The sequence below is a fragment of the Babylonia areolata genome, chromosome 6 (assembly GCF_041734735.1).
Source record: "Babylonia areolata isolate BAREFJ2019XMU chromosome 6, ASM4173473v1, whole genome shotgun sequence".
NCBI classification, from domain to species: domain Eukaryota; kingdom Metazoa; phylum Mollusca; class Gastropoda; order Neogastropoda; family Buccinidae; genus Babylonia; species Babylonia areolata.
In genome coordinates this window covers 22,963,596-22,978,513 of record NC_134881.1, presented here as the reverse complement: position 1 = coordinate 22,978,513, position 14,918 = coordinate 22,963,596, and the positions used below count along the sequence as shown (strand labels likewise).

Here is a 14,918-nt window from a genome sequence, read left to right as displayed (position 1 = left end):
GTCACGTGCAAGTAAACACCACAAACACCTGTCCTAACATTACCACACACTAATCACGCACTGACAGACACAGACACAGTTACACGCAGACACAGACAGACAGACAGACACACACACACACACACACACACACACACACACACACACACACCTGCCATCGTCAACTTCAAGGTCAACAAAGAATCAACATACCTAACTTCTCTTATATTCAACCAAGATACCGGAAGATCTTCAACCTGTGAAACTACAGCTTCGCAGCTCATCAGCCTTCTTGTGTTCGATAATGTTATGTCCTTCTTTCTTCATCATTATCCTTTTTTTCTGGATATTACATCACCTAAATGATATTGTTTCTACGATTTATGTGAGTAAGAAGAAGTTGCAGCAAACATGTGGGAGTCTGTCAGTCTTACAATGGAATTTTTGCAAGATCAGACAAGACATGAAGAAAGCCAAGGAGCACAGGGCTGAAGAACAGTGCAACAAAATAAAAGACTGTCTGAACAAGAACAACAGTGGAAAGGCATTCCAAGCTGTGAAAGATATGACAAAACAAAGGTGGCCCAGAGTCAGCGCGATAAAAGACAAAGAAGGAAAACGCCCCACAGAAGAAAAATACATTGTGAACAGATGGACGGAATATTGCAAAGAACTTTACAACCATCAGACAAATGGAGACAACGGTGCACTCTCAAGCCAGGGGCCAACAAACAACGATGACTTTCTAATACTGCACGAACAAGTGAGGGAAGCAATAAGAGAAGTAACAATGGGAAAGCAGTAGGCATCGACAACATACCAACTGAACTGACAAAGGAGAGGAGAGGCAGCGACAGATGTCTTATGGCAGACATGAGAATGGCCGACATCATGGACAAAGTCACTAATTATTGCTATACCAAAGAAAGGCAACTCACAACTATGCATGGCAAAATTACAGAACTATCAGTCTGATCAGCAATGCAAGCAAAGTAATCCTGAATAGACTTGGACCAAAGGCAGAAGAAGTCACTGCAGAAAAAAGAAGCTGCATTCCGCAATGAGAGAAGCGCCACTGAACGGATTTCCAACCTTCATGTGCTGTGCGAAAAATGTCGACAGCATCAACAAAACACTTCCATGTCTTCGTCGACTTTAAGAAGGCATTTGACCGAGTGTGGCGTGATGCGTTGTGGGCAACCATGACGAAGCACAAGGGCCAAAAGATGATCAACACCATCAAACAGCTGTACGCAAAAGCCAGCAGTCCGCGTTCAAGGAACTGTTGGTGACTGGTTCTACACTTCAGATGGGGTCCAACAAGGCTGTCAGATATCTCCTGCACTCTTCAACCCCTTTCTTCCTGATGCCGTTGAAGTGCACTATGGAACTATCAATATCGGAGGGTGTATCATCACAAATCTTCGATTCGCTGAGGAAGAACGAGCAAAACTGGTAAACCGTTTGGACGAAACATCCATCAAGTTTGGAATGGAGATCAGCGTAGAGAAGATGAGGCTGGTGAAATACAGAAAAGACCCAGTCAATACCAGGGTCAATGTGAGTGGTCACAGCTGTAAACAGTCAAGCAGTTTTAATACGCTGGTGCCATCATCAGTGAGGAAAGGTCCAAGACCGAAATATTGGCAAGAGCTGCACAGATTGCAACAGTACATGACGCCCATATGCAGAGACAAGAACATCAGACTCAGAACAGTGCTGAAGGTCCTACATGCGCTGGTTCACTTGTGTTTTCTTGCAGGAGAAGGATCCAAGTAGTGGAAATGAGATGTTTCAGGAGACTCCTTGCCATCGCCAACAAAGACAACATTACAAATGAAGAAGAAAGACCATCAGGCAACACGTTGGTTGGTATGAGAACCCCCTGACCACAGTGAAAAAAAGAAAAGAAAATGGTATCCTATGGCCATGTGACAAGATTCGACAGGCTCTCCAAGAGTTTAGGGGAAAAGGAAACAACACAGACAGCGTCTGGACAGAAAAGAGCTTTGCCGAAACTCAAGCCCTATCCCACAACTATCAGACATGGAGAATGTTGGTGAAGCGTTCAGCAGTGCAGTGACCCCACGACCAACCAGGTTTTGGACCCAGTGATAAGTTCACTAAACTGCTGGAGTGTCTGTTCAAGTGACGTAGTTTTCAGCATTCTGCGAGGATGGGGGTGGGTTAGAGAGCGGTTGAGGAGGGGTTACATGTAGGAGAGCAAAAGAGGTGTCAGTCACTGTGCCTTGAATGGGGCGGAGCCTATCCCCTTACACTTCGCTGTGCCCTGACCAGTCAAACACACAGGAGCGTTCTAGTGACCTCTTCTTGTTTTTTCCTCGATGGTGTGTATGCGTGCGCTTGTTTGCGATTGTGTGTGCGTGAGCTTGTGTGTAGCTGCCCGCGCGCGTGCGCGCGTGTGTGTGTCTGAGCGTGCGCGTGTGTATGATAACTTCTACAAAAACTGGGGACTGCAACTTGAAGATGCAGAAAGGAGTTCGACAGCCCTTTGCGTCCAGCGTACTACAGCGCTCCACCGTCCTCCTGTGAGTATTGTTATGATTTTTTTAAGTTTTAGTTTTTACATTCATTACGTTTGAACTTATTATTCAGAACTCGTTGGGTAGCATACAGCACTCCTCCAGTGAACTCTATTAGTGGCTGAATCTTCACTTGGACCCATATTCATTTGGCTACATTCGTTTCATCCTCAATGCACCTTTTCCGTGTATTGTCAATGACCGTCTTATGCCCATAATTCGTCCTATAGACATCCCTTGATGCAAGTTTGGAGTTTGTCAGTTTTCGACTTTGCTAGTCTCCAAGCTTCGGACTCGCACAGGAGGACATTCTTCACATTTATGTTGATTATACTCATTTTGTGGTTGAGGAAAAAAACCAACGGAAAATCTACATAAGACGCCGTAAAACAGATCTGTCGAGAAATGGGCCAGATCACTGATGGCACGACAGGCAAAAGGAATCTTCCAATCTTCTCACGAAGAGCACCAAGAACGACCCCAGCTCCCATAAATGGCCATTTGCTATGATTCCATCCAGGGATATTGAGGTCTCAAGACTCGGGTGATCCTATGACATGGAAATAGTAGAGCATAAAAGCCTACGATACTGACTACTACACAACAGACATCATGAATGACAGTTACCCTAGGCCCTTGGTGGGGTGTGTGTGTTTGTGTGTGTGTGTGTGTATGTGTGTGTGTATGTGTGTGTGTGTGTGTGTGTATGTGTGTGTGTATGTGTGTGTGTGTGTGTGTGTGTATGTATGTGTGTGTGTGTGTTTCTCTCTTTCTCTCTCTCTGCGCGCGCGCGCGTGTGTGTGTGTTTTTTTCTCTCTCTCTCTCTGCGCGCGTGCGCGCGCGTGTGTGTGTGTGTGTGTGTGTGGTTTCCGTCATTTGGTTTCCTTTTCTTTTTACCTTGCTATTTCTTTGCTTGTTTGTTTTTCAGTTCCTTAAGTTTCATTCAGTATGTTTGGTTCTATGATATCTTGTCTCCAAAACGAAACATTAAGCTGACAATTCTTAGTCTACAATGGTGATAATCATGATGATGATGAATCATGTTTTTAGACTATGGATACACCTGTCCTCGTTCGGAGACCAAGCTCTAAGTTCTTTACAAACACGGAGTCATTGGGCGCCTATCAGTCATTTCCTGTGTCATTCGATCAGTTTTCAGTCGAGCACACACACACACACACACACACACACACACACACATGTGTAACCTTTTTTATGTGTGACCGTTTAGTTTATTTACCCCGCCATGTAGGCAGCTACATTCGTTTTCGGGTGTATGCATCCTGGGTATGTTCTGCTTTTCACAACCCACCAAACGCTGACATGGATTACAAGAGCTTTAACGTGCGTATACACACGAAGGGAGTTCAGGCACTTAGCAGGTCAACACATAATGTTGACATGGGAGATAGGGGACAAAAACTCCACCCTTTACCCACCTGGCGCCATTACCGAGATCGAACCGGGGCCCACACTTTAACCACTGGGCTATTGCGCCCATCGATGATAATGACGGCGACGGCGACGACGTCGATGATGATGATGATCCATGTTTTCAGACTGCAGTCACCATGAAGTGTGTTCTGGTTCTGCTGGTGCTGCTGCCTCTGGCTTTCTCCATGACCAAGGAGGAACGGGGCGTGATGGATTTAATTGGACTGCCTGGTGAATAGTGTTTGTGTGTAGTCTGGTGTGGTGGCTTGTTGTGCTGTGCTGTGGTGCATGTTTTGTATTGCGTTGTGCTGTACTGAGCTGTTGTGTTGTGCTGCTGTGTTGTGTTGTACCGTGTTGTGTTGTATTGTTTTTGTTGTTGTGTTTTGCTGTCTTGCGTTGTGTTTCTATCTTGAGTTTTGGTGCTTTGTGTTGTTGTTTTGTGTTTCGAGTTGTGTTATTTTGTGTTGTGGTCTTTTAGTTTTGTCTTATTGTGTCATGTTGCCATTTTGAGTTCCGATGTATTATGTTTTGATGCGTCGTGTCGAACTGCGGTGTATTTTTGAGCTGTGTTGTGTTGTGTCGTAACATGTGTTATGCAGTGCTTTATTTAACAGACCAGACTGAGTCACATTTATTGAATCTAACCTGTCCGCACTGTGTGGGTAAGATATTCTAGCCATTGTCCTGTCCTGAATAAAAACTACATAGGTTTGCATTTTCCCCTCCGTCAGTGTTGCTGTGTTTTAGACTTGTCAAATGAAGGGCGCAATAAGGGAACTTTATGGGCCTATATCTTTCTAAAGACTGTACAAATCCCGGTCTGGCAGACTCCACCGGTAAACGCTCGCTTTCTAGTCGGGCCCAGTACCAGCAGGCTACCACTCCAAACCGAACTGTAAACAAGCTGATGGCTGGAAGTTTGTGTGTGCCTTTGTCTCACTGGGAGTAACGGTACTTGTTCGTTTGATACTGTAAACTGCCTTGCAACCGCCCAGTGTCTATCTGGTATACACCCCCACCATGTTAAAACTGTACATAGGGTAAAAGACTTAGTAACCGCTCACCCCACTCTTTGAGTAAAAGAAATGTACCGTGCCATTCGTGATCGTGTTAGTTCACAAAGCAGTGCAGATAGATATTAGAACGCCTGCATGGTATGTCGAAGTATCATTGAAGCCCAAGTGAGAACATAATCAACGAAGGATGTCCATTACAGATTTATCCTGACCCACTTCCCATGTACTGAGAGGAAGGACACTTGGCACAGTTTTAGTCTTTTTCTACATAGGTACCATCAAGGGTGACACACTTCTCCAATCGCTTTATGCAGCTGGGAAGACCTTGCTTGTAGAAGTATGCAGGTTGCGCCAGATGCCGCGACTTGACCTCCGAAATGAGCGTTTCATTGTCTGGGAAGTGCTTGCCCTTCAAAAATGATTTCATGATTGGAAAGAGGTGGAAATCAGGTGGTGTGAGGTCGGGAGAGTGTGGGTGGCGAGGAAGGATTTCATAGCCGCAGGACCGTGCTTCCGTCTGGGCAACACGCAAGTTCTGAACCGGGGCATAGTCTTGCAAGAGGCAGACGCCTTTGGTCAGCATACCACTCTCGGTTTTGATGGCCTCCCGAAATTTATGCAGTAATGAAGCGTTGCATGTCCCGGTAATTGTGGTACCCTTTGCCAGGAAATCCATCAATACTACTCGGCGCTTGTCCCAAAAGACCGTGAGCATGACCTTGCCCGCTGAGAGTTGGACACGTGCCTTCTTCGGAGGCGGTGAGTCAGTATGTTTCCATTGCTTCAACTAGGTTTTAGTTTCTGGTGAAGGATCCATGTTTCGCCCTGCGTGATTAGTCTGTCAAAGAAGTCCTTCTGGTTTTCTTGGTACGTGGACGAAACAGCCTGGGAACACGTGACTACGTTCCTGCTTCTGGAAAGGTGTGAGCAACGGGGGAAATCCATCGTGCAGACAACTTCCGTATGTGCAAATGATCATGGATGATTTTTTTCCACAGACCACACACTGATCTTGACATCTTGGGCCAGTTGGCGAACAGTTATGCAGTGATCCTCCAAAATGGCGGTCTCCACTTGCCGGATGGAGTTTTTATCAATGGCGGGGTGTGGTGGCCCGGGAATGGGAGCTGTTTCCAACGATGTCCGACCACACTTTAGCTGACGATGCCGGTGCTTGACCAGGTCATACAAAGGGACATCCTCCCTGTAAGTCTCTTTCATTTCATCGAACATTAATTTTCACTTGGTGCGCGGCCTCTTAACTACAGAAACTTGATGACCACTCTGCATTCAACTGGCTCCATTATCACACCTTCTCCATAGCACCTGTTAATGAGAAACAGTTGAGTTCAAAGATGCAAATTACCGTGTGAACTATAGCGGTATATATCTCGTCTTCTTCTTTCGTGGGCTGCAAATGTCACTTGTGTGAACACGAGTGGGCTTTTACGTGCATGATCGTTTTGACCCCGCCATGTAGCCAGCCATACTCCGTTTTTTATATATATATATTATAAATATCTATTAGACAGACTTCAACGAATACAGAATAACGTTGCCAGACTCATTTGCAGAGCTTCTAAATTTGACCATGTTTCTCCTCTACTTCAGTCTCTCCATTGGTTGCTTGTTTCTAATCGAACAAACTATAAGCTATCCACTCTGACCTTTTCTGCAGTCAACGGATCTGGCCCCAAGTATCTTTCTGAACTCGTTCATATCTATACTCTGTCTCGCCAGCTCCGTTCTTCCTCTGATACTCGACCTCAGGATACCTCACGTCAGAAGTAAGACCTATGGACACAGATCGTTTTCTTTTCAATCGCCAAAGACGTGGAACAAGCTCCCTGATGACCTGCGTCAGTCTGACTCCCTTGCATCTTCTAAATCTCGTCAGTCTCAAAACTCACCTTTTCCCTCAGCAATAAGTTCAGTTGTGGCAGGTCCACTTCCTTTGCGTCAGCTGTGCTTGACTATGTGTGGAGGAGTAGGAGGAATTTTTATTTAATGTCCCGTCACAAATATCGGTGACTGAAGACATTTTGTTAAAATATTTATGAATACATTTGAGTATTATCGGTTAGAAGGGGTGGGAGATGTGAATGAATGGAGGGTTGGGGGAAACTGGGCAAATGAGGGTGAAATGAGGGTGAAATCTGAAAACATTTCTAAATACAATTACAGGAGATTACTTAAAGGAATTCGTAAAAGAGAAGTCGTTAAACTGACAAGCGAAACAACTGATAATGATAGCAAAAAGTCAAAAACATCAACGTTCTCAGTCACTTGTGAAGACACACTTTCGTGTACATAAGGCTTCATCAAGCTACAGTCAAAAAATATATGCTTAATTGTCAGGTTACTAAAGCATATGCACTTGACGTTGGAACAATACTGGGCCCGTAATGAATTTGATAATTGTCTGAGAGCTAAACTCAGAATTGGTCTGCGAATACGACCAAAGTCTGAGAGAGTCAGTTGACGAGGTTGAGCGTGATTGTGTTATAAACACATATTGTATGCTGTGCGATAAAGCATTTATGCATTCTATTTCTGTTTCATTTCCCTGTGCATAGAATTGAAAACAACATCAAACACTTCCGCAAACATTTTTTGTTCTTTTGTTCTTCAACTGCTGCATCATTGTCATCGTCACGTCGAAGTCGTCATTTTGGTGTGTGGTGGTGGTTGAGATAGTCATGAACATCATCACAGTCTTCGCTGTTTTCCTTGTCGACACCACCACTATCCCCCACCAACACACATTACCACCACCAACTCAACCATCATCCACTAACACCACCACCACCCACTATCACAATCACCATCACCACTACTACCACGATGCACCACGACGACCATCTACACTACCTCCTTTTTTTTTCTCTTCTCCCTAGTCTATGATGTACTATCTGTGCTGTTTTGCCCTGACGATGAGATGTAAACACTGTGATGGGCACTAACTGCCCATTCTTCAGTGTCATTTGCCTATATGGCCTTTTCAATGTATTTCTTTTGTTTAGCTTTGAAGTATTGTTGTTGTTGTTTTCCTTTTTTACGAGTTTTTGTAATCTGGGAATGATAAATTAAGCGGAACGGCTGGCGTCCTCAGCATGGTCTAGTCTTATTTCCCATAAGGAGCTAAATGGTTGGGATACTGTGTCATCAACTGTGTTTTGTGGGTTTGTGTGTGTGTTTTTTTGTTGTTTTTTTTGTGTGTTTTTTTTTTGCATATGTGAGTTTTGTGTTGACGCGGTTGAGCATTTGTATGGTTTGACAGTCCTGATCTGGCCCTCTGCGGTCGGCTGGACTATAAGCAACCAGAATAACAAGAATAACCTACACTACCACCACCACTGCCATGGTCGATGTCATGGTCAACGTCACCATCACCATCATCTGAATCGTCGTCATCGCTCACCAATTTCTTCTTACTTTTGATTGTTCATTTCTGTTGATGTCCAGGTGTAGGCGCGGACACCGTCAAGGGCATTTTGATGAAGATCGTCAAACAGGTCGGGTATCGCGCGTCGGAGAAGATGTGTTTGGCCGCCTGCAAAATGACCTTCACCGTGTATGATATTTTTGGCGTCTGCAACCGTCTCTGCTCAAAGTGAGTGACTCAGTGACTCTATCATCAATTCTATATGCCTTTGTCTATCATCAATATCCTTTTGTTTTATCATCAATTCTATATGCCTTTGTCTATCATCAATATCCTTTTGTTTTTTCATTCTTACTTTATTATGATGTGGTGATGATGGTTATCATTACAATAATAATAATTATTATTAATGCCCTCAAAGAACGCTCGTAAAACACTGAATCTGCCTTCCTCTCAATAGCTGTCGCTTGTCCAAAGAGAACAGGAATCAATCGGTAGGGGACAAATTGGGGGGTGGGGGTGGGGGGAGAGATATGCAGAATGCATGACCACCATCTTTACTCTGTTTTCTGTCAGACAGTGAAAAGTTGTTGCTGCAGTGTGTGCACTGGCACTGCCATGAGGCAGCAGGAGACCCCTGGTTCCAATGCGGGGAAGCTGTCTGCACCATGCCTCAAATACTTTAGGGAGGTAGTGGTTGAGATACAAGTCAGAGGTCATTGTCTTTCCGTCCTGAAGTGGTATGGTGGACACACGGATTTTGTAAAGAAACACGCCACCATTTTTGACTCACTTCTGTAAACAAAGAGTCAATGTTTTAACACGGTGTTCGGTTGTGTGTGTGTGTGTGTGTGTGTCAGTGTGTCTGTGGTAAACTTTAACATTGCCACTTTCTCTGCAAATACTTTGTCAGTTGACACCAAATTTGGCATAAAAATGGGAAAAATTCAGTTATTTCCAGTCATCTTGTTTAAAACAATATTACATCTCTGGGATGGGCACCAAAAAAAAAAAAAAAAAGAATATAAAAAGAAGCAAATTATATGCAGACTGTATTTACTGTTATATTTATTTATTTTATTTTATTTGTCTCTAAACTTGGCACTTTGATCTGATATTCGACACAACAACAAGAGCAGTCATTTTTTTATCATTTTTTGTTCAGACAGGAACTTCTTTTGCAAAGCATGGAAGTTATATTTCTGGTGCATGTCTTTGGTGCAGATAGTAAAAAAGGGAAATTAATCTGTAATTAATGCTAGGGGGGTTAATTTGCTTTAAACTGATCTTTCTCATCTTAAACATTACATTTTGAAATTATACTCAATACATAAAAAAACTTCTTTGTTTTACTCTCAGTGTACAGGGCTTTCACTAGGTTCATTCGCCCAAGTGGTCTTTTTCGGAAAATGCTAAAATCAATACTAGGAGTGGACTTTATAGATCTATTGGCTGAGCCCTGAAGGTCATGGGCAAAAAATCAGTTGCCTACACATATTTATACATATTCAAAGCGCGTGCTCATATTCCTCGCGAAGGACGCCATTTTGTTCCAAGTTGTTGACCTGCCCGTTCAATCCTATATTCAATCGACAATACATGATAACATGTGATGGAAAGTTGGAGAAGGAGACCGTTAAATATTTATTCAGAAAAGGGTTTGTGAACGCCTCATCACTTACTGGATTATGCCTCAAACTGCCATAAAAATATCAACAAAATCAGTCGGAATTCACAGTTGAAAATAATAAACCATGAGAGTTAATACCCTTGATGAAACGTAAAAATTTCCAGTCTTGACTTTTCTCAAAATGAAGTCCTTTTCACTTCATACGACGTTTAGAAGTACTTGTACTTGGTTCTACATGTTATTAGTTTAACAAAATACTCAATTTTCATATCAACTTTAAAACAATATATAAACATAAAAGAGAAATTGATTCGACCGTGTTGTACATTCCCGGCGTGTGTAACTAAACTTGTACATCTATCTAGATCCAGAGAAAACGGCTAAATGTTGCAGAGTGATTTCAGTGATAGCCACGTCTCCTTTACCGCGGACTTAAAAAGAATTTTTGATTGCCCTTACAGATTTGTTTAATGCCCAAGATACACCAGAATAATATGATTTAAACAGCAATCTCACTGCAAATACCGCAATCGATTTATCGCCCTTAAAAAAAGCATGTTTAAATGTTAAATTTTTGAACGTCAGTTAATGAGCCACGATTGTGTATTGGGTAAGACAGTTTCTTCTCACCCGAACACGTGGAGTTCGAATCTGCCGTCAGGACTTTTTTTTTTTTTTTAACCCGAAGCTTTATAATAACAAATACAGAACACATTTAACGATTAGATTTTTTTAAGTGTATCACAAGTGAGTCTTGAAGGCCTTGCCTCTCTTGCTCTCTTGCTGTTGTTTTTGCACTTCTTGATCTTTTAAATTTGACCGGTGGATTCTCACCTGGGAAGACGCAGACTGCTGACTGTTGCCTTGTTTTGGGATCAGACAGAAACACCCACATGTGGTCTCTAGTTAACAATGTCACAAACGCGATTTGATCTTCCTCCGACAAATCTATGGAGCATCTATGCATGTGTTCCATTGAACCGTTTGTTCATCATTCAAGTTTTGAGAGAACCGACGGCCACAATGATTCACAACGCCATGGTGATCATGTAGAATGAAAGTGACACTCCCCGATGAAATAGTCATTGTATTCTCTGTTTCATAATTGGTAAATCTTGATTCTCCTCGGTCGTTGATCTTAATTAACTGAAACACCTTCTCTGAATTAACAGAGGTCAGTGAATAATCTCAAACCCAAATTTTTTCAACGATCTTGAGACTGTTGTCCTGCATGAATACTGCTTGTCAAAGAAATGTGACAGCCTTTACATTTTTTCTTCACAGAATGATTCCCCCTGGCAAAAATTATAATAGAAAAAAGTACGAAAATCAAGCTGTGACAAAGCCATGTTTACAGCGGGAGGGCCATCGCCGTTACCCCACATTTTGACTTCCTGGACAGAAAGGTTTATGGGTATGGATTAACGTTGATACAAAAGCTTTGATATGTTGATCTATTACATGATATACACCATGAGTCTGTTGTTCCTGTAGGTTTTCTCTTTTCGGGTACATAACCTCCCCCCTAACACCCCCCCCCCCCACACACACACACACCCCAGCCCCCACCCCTCGTACAAACAAAGTGGAGTGATGGCCTAGAAGTAACATGTCCTACTAGGAAGCGAGATAATCTGAGCGCAGTGGTTCGAATCACGGTACAGTCGCCAATATTTTCTACCCCTCCACTAGACCTTGAGTAGTGGTCTGGACGCTAGTCATTCGGATGAGACGATAAACCGAGGTTCCGTGTGCAGCATGCACTTAGCGCACGCAAAAGAACCCACGGCAACAAAACGGTTGTCCCTGGCAGAATTCTGTAGAAAAATCCATTTCGATAGGAAAAACAAATAAAACTGCACGCAGGAAAAAATTATAATAAAAAGGGGGGGTGGCGCTCTCAGTGTAGCGACGCGCTCTACCTGGGGAGAGCAGCCCGAATTTCACACATAGGAATCTGTTGTGACGAAAAGAGAAATACAAATATCTTCGGTCAGAGACCAACCAACCTTTAAGCGCTTTACTGACACGAAATCAGATCGCTCAACAGACTGCCTACCTGAATAGGACCGACTGACAGCTACCTTTAGGGGCTCAATCATACCCTGTGTCATTCAGTCAAACTTCAGTCACCCGCACGCGCACACATGTATGATTGATTTTTCTTCATCAGAGTTTTCCCAGAGACAACACTTTTGTTGCCGTGGGTTATTTTACGTGCGCTCAGTGCATGCTGCACACGGGGCCTCGGTCTACCGTCTCATCCGAATGACTAGCGGCCAGATCACCACTCGAAGTTTAGTAGAGGGGAAGAAATTTGTGGCGTACCCGCCATAATTTACGTTCCGGTCCTTTGGATGAATCAAAAAGAGAGTAAAACTGAAATTTATGAATGGTGCCTCTAGATCACTTACTGTGTGTGTGTGTCAGGGGCTGGTGGATAGGGGCGGAGGGAGACGGCAGGATAGTGGGTGTGGTCGCTGCTCTGTCGGCCATCATTGAAACGTAAATGCCACAATGTGGTCTCTTAAAAAAAAGAAGAAAAAAAAAGGGGAACATACAAATAGAGAAAGACATTTTGAATCCAACCAAAACCAACCAACAAAATCGATTCACAAAAATTACACATGAATTGCACGTCTGTAATTCCTCCAGCCCCAGCCCTCCACTGCATTCACAAAGTTATACTGATGCATTCCAGACATTCAGTTTGTTGTGTGACATGTTTGCACATGTATGCATGAAGCATCGAAACAAACTATCACACACTGAAGATGATTAACAGTATTTCTTTATCTGCATACATAACTCATTTTTATCTGCAAACATAACTCATTTAAACAGGATATAGGCCTATAGTATTCCTCTGTTATCGTGAGAAAAAAGTTTGTTTTTTTATACTTTTTTTTATTATCATTTTCATTTTTTTACAAATAGATATGAAAATATTTCAGGTCATGTCATTTTTGACAATGGTAATCCAAACAAAGAAACCCTTTTCCGTCTACTTATTCATGTATCTATCTGTCTTTATTTCCTTTAATAAATCAATCTTTTTGCTGCTGTTTTTGCTGTTTTTTGTTGTTTATTTCATGATACACAGTGTGGAAAGGTATTAATGTGGAGAACGCCGAACCATGTACGACTGACAATCTCTCAGTCCGCCTGCAGTCAGCTGACAGGTTGTGATGATTTTGTTTCAGGTTCCAGCCTCTTCTGGCTTTGTTTAACCTGCAGATCTGAAGTTTTCGGAACTAGGAGTCTGCTCTCTGCATTACAGACTCGCTGTCGGATCGATTCAATGAAACTCAGTACAAATAAACATCAATGAGTCAGCCCTGTTTGTTTTGATATATTATCTTAGTGTATTTGTGTTGATGTTAGGTACTGACATCTGGGCAGCCACCATTATGTGAGGGGCATTTTCTTCCAAAAACATATGTACATACATAAATTGAATACCATTTTAAAATATCAGTATGTGTGGGTGTTGTTGATCCAGTTAAAAAAAACAAAACAAGAAGCTATGGAGAATTTTGTGCTGCACCTGCGAGGCGGAACATTTCTGACAACAGTTTAGCGGCTGTCAGTGGAACATTTAAGCCATGACGAAGAAAACCCGCAGAAGCAGACAGAGGAAGGGTCTTCGCACGGATCCAGGGAGAATTGGGACTGAGAGGATACTGACAACCACACTATTATTCATTTGACCATCTCCATTTAATTAAGAACTCTGCTGAACTGTGGTTAGGAATGTCTCAGCCTTGCATGTGCACAAACATAAACCCTGATCCCACAGCGGGTGACAGACCGTCACACATTGCGAGCCACGGGGTTGGCAGGGAAGACACTGAGAACTGAGACCCTCACCACTCTCACTCCCTTCTCTCAGTTCCAGCTTTGAACTCAAAGCACTTGAGGTGCTGGACAGGTGACTACACCCCAACGATGACAGCGAGGCACTGTCGTGAACGATAACTCCGATCTCTACACCCAAAAGGCCTGAGCGAATAGACAATGTCGTGATCGTAATTCTCCCTCAAACATCAGTGCAGCTATATAGGGAACTTCAAAACGAAATATGACACACGGTAACAGGCAACAATACGAAAAGAGTCAAAAGTATTATATCGACGATACTGGTGTCCATGTAGGTCAATCAAAGAGTAAAAATTGAATAATTGTCAAATGCTGATTTTTATACAGTGTACCCACATTTGTTCGCAATATACATAATTCTAAAATCAACTGTTAAAAACACACCAACAGCTGAAATTGGTTAAAAACACAACAGCAAAATTTGTCAAAAAATGCAACAGTGAACAATCAGCATACCTGCTGGGTTACACACTCTCTGATAATAGTGTCACAATAAGGTAAGTGAGCAAGTGACCGAGAGAGGAAGACAGAGATAAAGAGATGGGGAGGAGTCCGACAAAGAGAGAGATTGAGACTATGAAACAGGGAGGCAAGAGAGTCAGAGACAGAGAGAGACAGAGGGTGGTGGTACTTACAATGAGATAATGTCGCTGACAAAATCAAGAGAACACAAAACTCTTCACCTAAACCATCAGATACGCACACAATGACAACAACCGGAAGAGCTGATGACGAAAGAAAGTGACCTTTGGTGGAACATTTAGACCCGCCACCTGGTGCCTTAAAAAGTTACAAGGTAACAGGCCCCACAACCCCTTACAGTCATCGGGCCACTGAGTCCATTTCCAGATGTGTGCATGCTGGGTTTGTTCTTGTCTTCATAACCCACCGAACGCTGACATAGATTACAGGATTTTTGAACGTGCGTATTTGATCATCTGCGTGCGTCTGCACTCGAAGGAGGGTTCAGCCAGCAACAGGTCTGCACACATGTTGACCTGGGAGATCGGGAAAAATCTCCACCCTTAATCCACCAGGTGCGACGGGTATCG

General features: G+C 43.0%; 1 long non-coding RNA gene across 1 annotated transcript; it reads left to right on the top strand.

The window, feature by feature from the left end:
* The first annotated feature begins 2,392 nt into the window (after positions 1–2,392).
* LOC143283325 (uncharacterized) lies at positions 2,393–13,323 on the top strand. Its single transcript, XR_013055388.1, has 4 exons — positions 2,393–2,528; positions 4,082–4,187; positions 8,438–8,585; positions 13,191–13,323. It is a non-coding gene; the product is annotated as an uncharacterized LOC143283325 (long non-coding RNA).
* Positions 13,324–14,918: the final 1,595 nt, after the last annotated feature.